A 7,927-nucleotide genomic window follows, 5' to 3' on the forward strand; every position below is an offset into this window, starting at 1 on the left:
TACATCTAGAGCAGAACTCTTTGTCTTTCCCTCTAAATGCCCCTTTTCTGAACTTTCCTAGTTTTGTTGGGAGTACCACTCTTTTCCTAGTCACCCAAATCATTATCATATTTGATTTATTACTCTTATACAATTGGATTCCAAGACTTACTGAATCTTCTTCCATGTCATCTCCCACATCTATTCCCTTTTCTTTTCCCACATGAGTACCATCATAGTGAAAGCCCTTATCACCCCTCTCCTAGGCTATTGCAATCTCTCCCTAATATATTTCTTTGCCTCAAGCCTCTTGCCTCTCTGATCAATCTTCTACACTACAGCCAAATTGATTTTGGTAAAGTCCATTTCTTAACATGTTATTTTTCTGTTCTGTCATCTCTAGTATCTGATAATTTTTTTTTCCTGGCATCCAATATAAACACTTCTGTTTGATATTTAAACATCTTTACAAATTGGTTCCAGTTTATCTTAGTAGTCTTAGTGTGCTTTAGTCTCCTTAGTGAAATCTCTGTTCTAGGGAAGCTAGGCTATTTGTTGCAATCCCTCTGCATTTAGACAGACCATCTTCCACACTTGGAATTCACAGTCTCCTCACTTTTGCTTTTTCTCAGAATCCCTAGTTCCCTTAAAAGTTCAGCTCAAGCATGATATAATAATAATAATGAAATAGCTAGCATTTATAAGCATTTTATGCCTTGCAAAACACTTTATAAATATTATCTCATTTTTTCTCACAACAAACCCATTTAATAGATGAGGAAACTTAGGCAGGTTTAAAAACACAGCATAATGTGGAAAATATTAGCATCTGAAGCTACATTTGAACTTAGTTTTTTCCTGATGTCTTGTCCAGCAAATTGCTTTTTATGTGAAGCCTTTCCTGATTGTCTCAGCTGCTGCTAATGCTCTCTCTCTCTTTGTCTTTCTCTGTCTCTGTCTCTGTCTCTCTGTCTCTCCTCTCCCTCTCCCTCTCCCTCTCCCTCTCCCTCTCCCTCTCCCTCTCCCTCTCCCTCTCCCTCTCCCTCTCCCTCTCCCTCTCCCTCTCCCTCTCCCTCTCCCTCTCCCTCTCCCTCTCCCTCTCCCTCTCCCTCTCCCTCTCCCTCTCCCTCTCCCTCTCCCTCTCTCTCTCTCTCTCTCTCTCTCTCTCTCTCTCTCTCTCTCTCTCTCTCTCTCTCTCTCTCTCTCTCACACACACACACACACACACACAAAATTGAGTGTAAACTCTTTTATGCATGTATTGTCTCCATGGATTAAATGCAGTTGTTTTTTTTTTTTTTTGAGAACAGGGACTGATAATTTATATCCTTGTATCCTCAGTCTCTAGCCTAATTCCTGAAATTTAGTAGATACTTAATAAATCAAATAGGAAACAGTTAAACAATATTATTGCATTGTAAGAATCAGTGTAGGGTTAGTTAAGGGGCATGGTAAATAGAACCTTGAGCTTAGAATCAGGAAGATTCATTTTCATGAGTTCAAGTGTGGCTTCAGTCACACACTAGCTGTATGACTCTGGGCAAGTCACTTAACCCTGTTTGCCCCAGTGGCTTCATCTTTAAATTACTGGAGAAGGAAATGCCAAACCCCTCCAGTGTCTCTGATAAAAAACAAAACAAAACAAACAAACAAACAAACAAAAACACCAAATGGCATCATTAAGAGTCAGATAGGACTGAACAACAATAACAAGAATCAATGTATAAAAGGCATTGAAAGATTTATATGAACTTATATACAGAGAGACATGTAGAGAAAAACAAGCAGATTCAGAAAAGCAATATATACAATGACTACAACAATGGAAACCTTTTCTTCATGAATACCTTCATGAAACTGAATAATATGTAATCATATAATGACTAAACTTGACCCCAAAGATGAGCAAATAGAGTTCTCTCCCATCTTTGAGGAGGCTTTGGTTGTAGAGCATTACATTTACAGTCAGACTCAGATGATATATAAGTTTGTTTTGTTGAACTGCAGTATTTTTCCTCTTTCTTTTTTATTTTTTATTATAAGTAAAAGCTTGCCAGGTAGGGGAATAGAGAAGAGAGAAGGATGGAATTTAATACTTAACATGCAACAAGAAAATTGGATTTACACACATATATTGTATCTAGGTTATACTGTAACACATGTAAAATGTATGGGATTGCCTGTCATCTAGAGGAGGGAGTAGAGGGATGGAGGGGAAAATTTGGAAAAATGAATACAAGGGATAATGTTATAAAAAAATTACTCATGCATTTATACTGTCAAAAAAATTATAATTATGAAATTAAAAAAAGAAAAAGAAAAAAAGGGGATACTAATAAAAAAAGAAGAAGAAGAAGAAGAAGAAGAAGAAGAAGAAGAAGAAGAAGAAGAAGAAGAAGAAGAAGAAGAAGAAGAAGAAGAAGAAGAAGAAGAAGAAGAAGAAGAAGAAGAAGAAGAAGAAGAAGAAGAAGAAGAAGAAGAAGAGAGAAGGAAAGAAAACAAATTTGGAAATGAAGTTGATGCAAACCCATCAATATTTATGAATTACCTATTATGTACCAGGTTGTATGCTAAGCATTGGAGGTATGAAAAGAGGCAAAGAAGAGTCCCTGTCTGCAAGGAGCTTACAAATAAAAAATTTTAAAGATATTTTCAATTTGGCAAATGTGTGGAAGATAGATTGTAGAGAGAAAAACTTGTGTCAGGGGGAATGGAGGCTGGTTAAAGGCTGGGACTTTCTTGCTTGTTTGTTTTTGTACCCAGGACTCTTAGTACAATGCTTATAATATAGCAAGTAATACATGAATGCTTTTTTCATCCTTTCAATCCAGGAGGCTATTTCAATTGTCTGAGTGAGAGGTGAAGAGGACCTGAACTCGGGCAGTGGCTGTTCAAATGGAGAAAAGAATGTGGAGATGACTGCAGAGCTACTGCAGTCAGCTCTAATGAGTTTGTGAGTACTTGATTGTTAAATTTTCAGTGTGAGCATTTACATCTCAGAAATCGGTAGTTGCTGCAAATCAAGGATTGATTTATTGTTTTGTTGATTTTCTAGTTTTGAAAAAAGTGTTAATAATGCAGATTAAAAGTGTGTGTGAACACATTTTTTTTTTTTTTAGGTTGTTAAACATTTACTAGCACATCCTTGCATTGCTCTATAAACACTGCTTGAGCTCAGCAGGAGTGTGTTAGACTCAGAATGAAGTCATTGCCAGACTGGAGGTCTGATATTTCTACAAATAAAAGCTAATAATAACAACAATAATAATAACTGACATTTATAAAAGTGTTTTACACTGATGATCTCATTTGACAGTCATAATACTCCTGGATATGAGAGATGTCATGTCTGTAGATTTAACAAGACTTGGCAATGGCTTATATAGCTTTCATTTATATAGTGCCTACTATGTGCTTTACAAATATTATCCCATTAGATCCTTACAACAATACTGGGAGGTAGGTGTTATTATTTACTCCCCACTTTACAGCAGAAGAAACTGAAGTAAACAGAGGGTTAATGACTTGACTTGCCCAAAGTCACATAAATAAATGTCTGAGATCAAATCTGAACTCTGATCTCAGTTCCTTATCTCTAAAATGAGCTGGAGAAGGAAAAGGTAAACTACTTCAGTATCTTTGCCAAGAAAATCCCATATGGATTACAAACACATTGAACACCACTGAAAAATGATTTGACAAAATAAACTTACTGACTCTAGGTTCAGCTTGCTATTTACTAGATGGCCTCTCTGCCTCTAGGAAGAATGGCTTTGATGGATAAAAGAGAGGGAAGTAACTGTCAAAACTGACTGAGATGTTGAACTTGAGTAACAGGAAGAATGGTGATCTCAGTTGAAAAAAAAGTTAGGATAGGGGAGTTAAAAAAAAAAAAAAAAAAAAAAAAAGATAAATTCTGTTTCTATTTAGATTAATGAAGCTTGAGTTACTACCTTTTCCCAGCCTATTCCGAGCCAAGAACTGGGTGGCCTTGTCTTGTGTTCCCTTGGTTGTGAAGGTAAATGTTCTGGGGGCAAAGCATGCCTGAGAGAAACTTCATTCTCCCTCAGTGACTTACTTCCAGAACTGCTGATGCAGGTGCCCCATGGAAAACTTGGAGCATATTCTATTTAGAGACAATTCATCCTTACACAGCACATCTAGTGACTGCTGTTTGCCTCGTTACCCATTAAGGGGACATTTGCATGCAAATAATTTTTTTTTCTTCTCAGCTCCCCAGGCAGGGTGCATCAGAATGTCCTGTTTGTCCTGCAGTGGTCAGGCTGGAGAGGAGTGAATAAATAGGAGGTTGAGGTGAGAGGATTCTGCTCAACTACCTCAAGAAGAAGGAAAAAAAGAAGGAAGTGTGACCAAATTTATTGGCCAGAGGGATATATTTTTTTCTCTCTGATATCAGTAGCTTATCCCAGATTTAATTTCCTAAAATATTCTTTTGAACAATTACAGAGCATATTAGATAAAATTAAAATTCCTTAGGCTAATGTTCAAGGCCCTCCATAATATAATTTCCATTTATCTTTTCATTTGGAATAAATGTTAGTGCTGGCAGGAATTTCAGTACATAGAATATGAGAACTAGAAGAGACCTTAGAATACAGAATGTTAAAAAAATCAGAGTATGTACATTTCAGAATATGTATGTGTATATATTTACAAAGCTATGTAGATATGTATGTATATATGCATAAGTATATATCAGATGTATGAACCATAAATCATTTTATATATTATACAGATAAATATACATATCTATATCTATATAAGTATATGTGTGTATACACATACCACATATATATCATAGAATGTTTTAAGGGTTTACATTTTCCATATAGCATCTGATTTGTTCCTTATAAGAATTCAATGAAATAGGTGCTATTATTACTTTCCTTTTACAGATGAGGAAACTGAGGCCAAAAGAGGTTAAAATGAGTTGTTCAATGTCATATAACTTCCAAGTGTCTGAAGTAAAATTGTGGATTCAAGTCTTTCTGATTTCAAATCCAGTGTTCAAGTACTTTATAGAATGCTGAGCTGAAAGGCACTAGAGTGCATAGAATTTAGAATAGTAGAGGTGAGAGAGACTTTAGAACAGAGCATGTCAGAGCTGGAAACTTAAGAACATACAATATTTGAGCTATAAATGTCCTTAGAATTTAGAACATAGAATCTCGGATGGGAAGGACTACAAGTATTGCTATTTATCATATTGATTCAAGTATGTTTGGCATCTTCCTTCCCATTCTATAAATTCCTTGAGCTCTATAACAGATCATATCTAATTCTTTATATCTACCATTTGCGTAGGTATAGAAGGAGGGGTAGAAATACATGCTGTTTCATCTTTGAAGAAAGTATCTTGAAATTCTGAGTTGTGATATGAATGCCTTTCCAGTAGACAGTCTTTATCTACCTGAGTGGGATTGTTAGACTTGTGAATGTGAAAGATTTGGCTGGTACAATGATCTCTGACCAATCTGCAGAAAATCACAAGTTTCAGGAAAGTGCAAATGCTTTTATTTCCTTTATAGAAGATTGCCTTCCTAATCAGAGTCCCCTTCTGAAAACCTTTCCATTCTCTAAGGGCTAGCTCAGATGCTGCATAATGATAGCTTGCATTTATATAGTGCTTAAGGTTTATATTGCAGTTTCATGTATTACCTAATTTTTGCTCACAATAACACTGTGAGATATTATTAGTCCCACTTTACAGATGAGAAAACTAAGGAAGACAGAAGTGAAATGACTTCCCTAGGATCAAAACTATTAGGTATCTAAGGAAGGATCCAAATCCCTCCCTCTAAGTTCTAGGCATGCTATCATCTCACTTATCATTTAATCTCTTGGTACTTTCTTTTCTTCTTATGTTTTTGTGACATTTATAATATTCTACTTTGTCTGTGTCCATGTTTCATCTTTCCAACTAGATTATATGATCTAGGAGAGCAAGAATCATTACTTAGTTGAACTTACATGTTTTCCAGAATTGAAAATGGCATTTTCTGAATGTTGAAAACTATCTTTACATGTATTTGGAACAAAAAAAAAAAAAAAAAAAAAAAACTATTGAGAAAAAAAGTAGTTAAAAAAAGGAAATTAGTATCTTACATGTAATATATGTTTGGAAATTGAGTGTTTTTTTAAGATGCTTGTTGATTGATAAATAGAGATTCAGAAAAGCCTGGCTACTAGTCCTGGCTTAGCTACTAGATAGTTGTGTAACCTTGGTCCCCTTTCTTGGACTCATTTTGACCTCTGTAAAATGGGTGGTAGCTGCTGGATTAGGTGATCTCAAAGGTCTCTTCCAGTTATGATATTTTATGTTCTAAGCTTCCTTCCATTTTTGACATTTCTATATTCCAGCACACACACATATCTTTAACCAAAGACAAGCACAGTGAATAGTAAATTACACATTCAATGTTCATTTTGCATACAGACCTAATCATGAGGGATTTAACTCTCTCTAGGGAGGATGATTCTTAAAGGCAACAGGACAAGAGCAGGGGAAAGGGAGAAAAGGAGGACTTGAATGAGGTTTGGCAGTTTTTGCTTGGAGCTAGATGGAGACTGAACCAGCCAACGATTGTCCCTGAGGCTGTTTCTCCTTGACCAAAGTTTTGTGAATTGGCTGTGGCAGGATTAGAGGTCAGTGCTCAAACGTGTAAGGACAGAGTATGGGCCTGATGGGAATTTATGTTGTTCTCTGATCATTGTCTATTTCAATGTTGACCCAGGAAGTTGAAGATGAGAAGTGATGTGGAGAAAACCATGAATATGATCTTAATTATCTCCACAGATTTTTTTTAAAAGCATAGACAAAAATAAGGAGAGTTAAAGATTGAGTAGAATCCCAAGAGAATGGAGTAGGTGTCAGGGAGCAAGATAGTTTGAGCAGAAAATAGGAAATGAAGAAAGTGGTCCAGAAATGCCTTTGGGGGAGAGGAATAAGAGTCTGGATCCATCAATGCAGAAGCAGAAAACCATGGAATGATAAGGCCAGAAGGGACCTTGGAATGTGACTATTAGAATTTTTGCAATATAGAGTACAGAATATTAGAGCTAAAAAGGACCTTAAAACAAAGAATAATAAAGCTAGAGGGGACTTCCTATTTTAACTAACAACAACAACAAAAATTAATTCACTTTACTTTCTAATTATTCATTCATTAATTCAACAAACATTTATTAAATGCCTAATTACCATTGTGTAACAAGGTTAGGCTGACCCTGTCTCCCTTCATTAGTAGATCATTAGCACTAGCCTTTAACCACTGTGCTACCTGGTAGCCAACCCAAATAACTCCACAAATATTTGAATATCAGTGAGGCAAAGTATTCTTTCCATTTTCATAGATCTAACCTAAGTGTGGAACCCTGATTTTTTAAAAACAATTATTCTAAGAATCAATTTTGTGATAGATTTTTATTAAAATATATTGCCATAGTGGAAAAAATGAAAGTGAAATTTATTCTGTTTTGGTAATGGTTTTGGATGTGCTTTTATGACCTGGGAAAAATGAATTTATCTTTGTCAAATAATAGTTTAAATATCACAACTATTTTTAAATCAGATATGAAAAGGCCTTTGTTTCACTGCATCCTATCATCTCTAGAATCAAACATAAAATACTCTGGCACTCAAAGTCTTTCACAACAGGACCTTTTCTTATCTTTCCAGTCTCTCTTATGGTTCCACCACTTTCTCTTCCTTTTCTTCCATCCTGAGACACTAGTTTCTTTGCTGTTCTTCCAATCAGAAACTCCATCTTCAGACTCATGGTATTTTCACAAGCTGTTTTCCATACCTATGATTCTCTCTTTCCTCACTCCTGCTTCCTGATTTATTTAGCTTTCTTCAAGTGCCAGCTAAAATCCAACCTTCATCAAGAACACTTTTGTGATTCCTCTTAATGTGTGTGTGGATGTG

Source organism: Sminthopsis crassicaudata, chromosome 2 (assembly GCF_048593235.1).
Source record: "Sminthopsis crassicaudata isolate SCR6 chromosome 2, ASM4859323v1, whole genome shotgun sequence".
Classification (NCBI taxonomy): domain Eukaryota; kingdom Metazoa; phylum Chordata; class Mammalia; order Dasyuromorphia; family Dasyuridae; genus Sminthopsis; species Sminthopsis crassicaudata.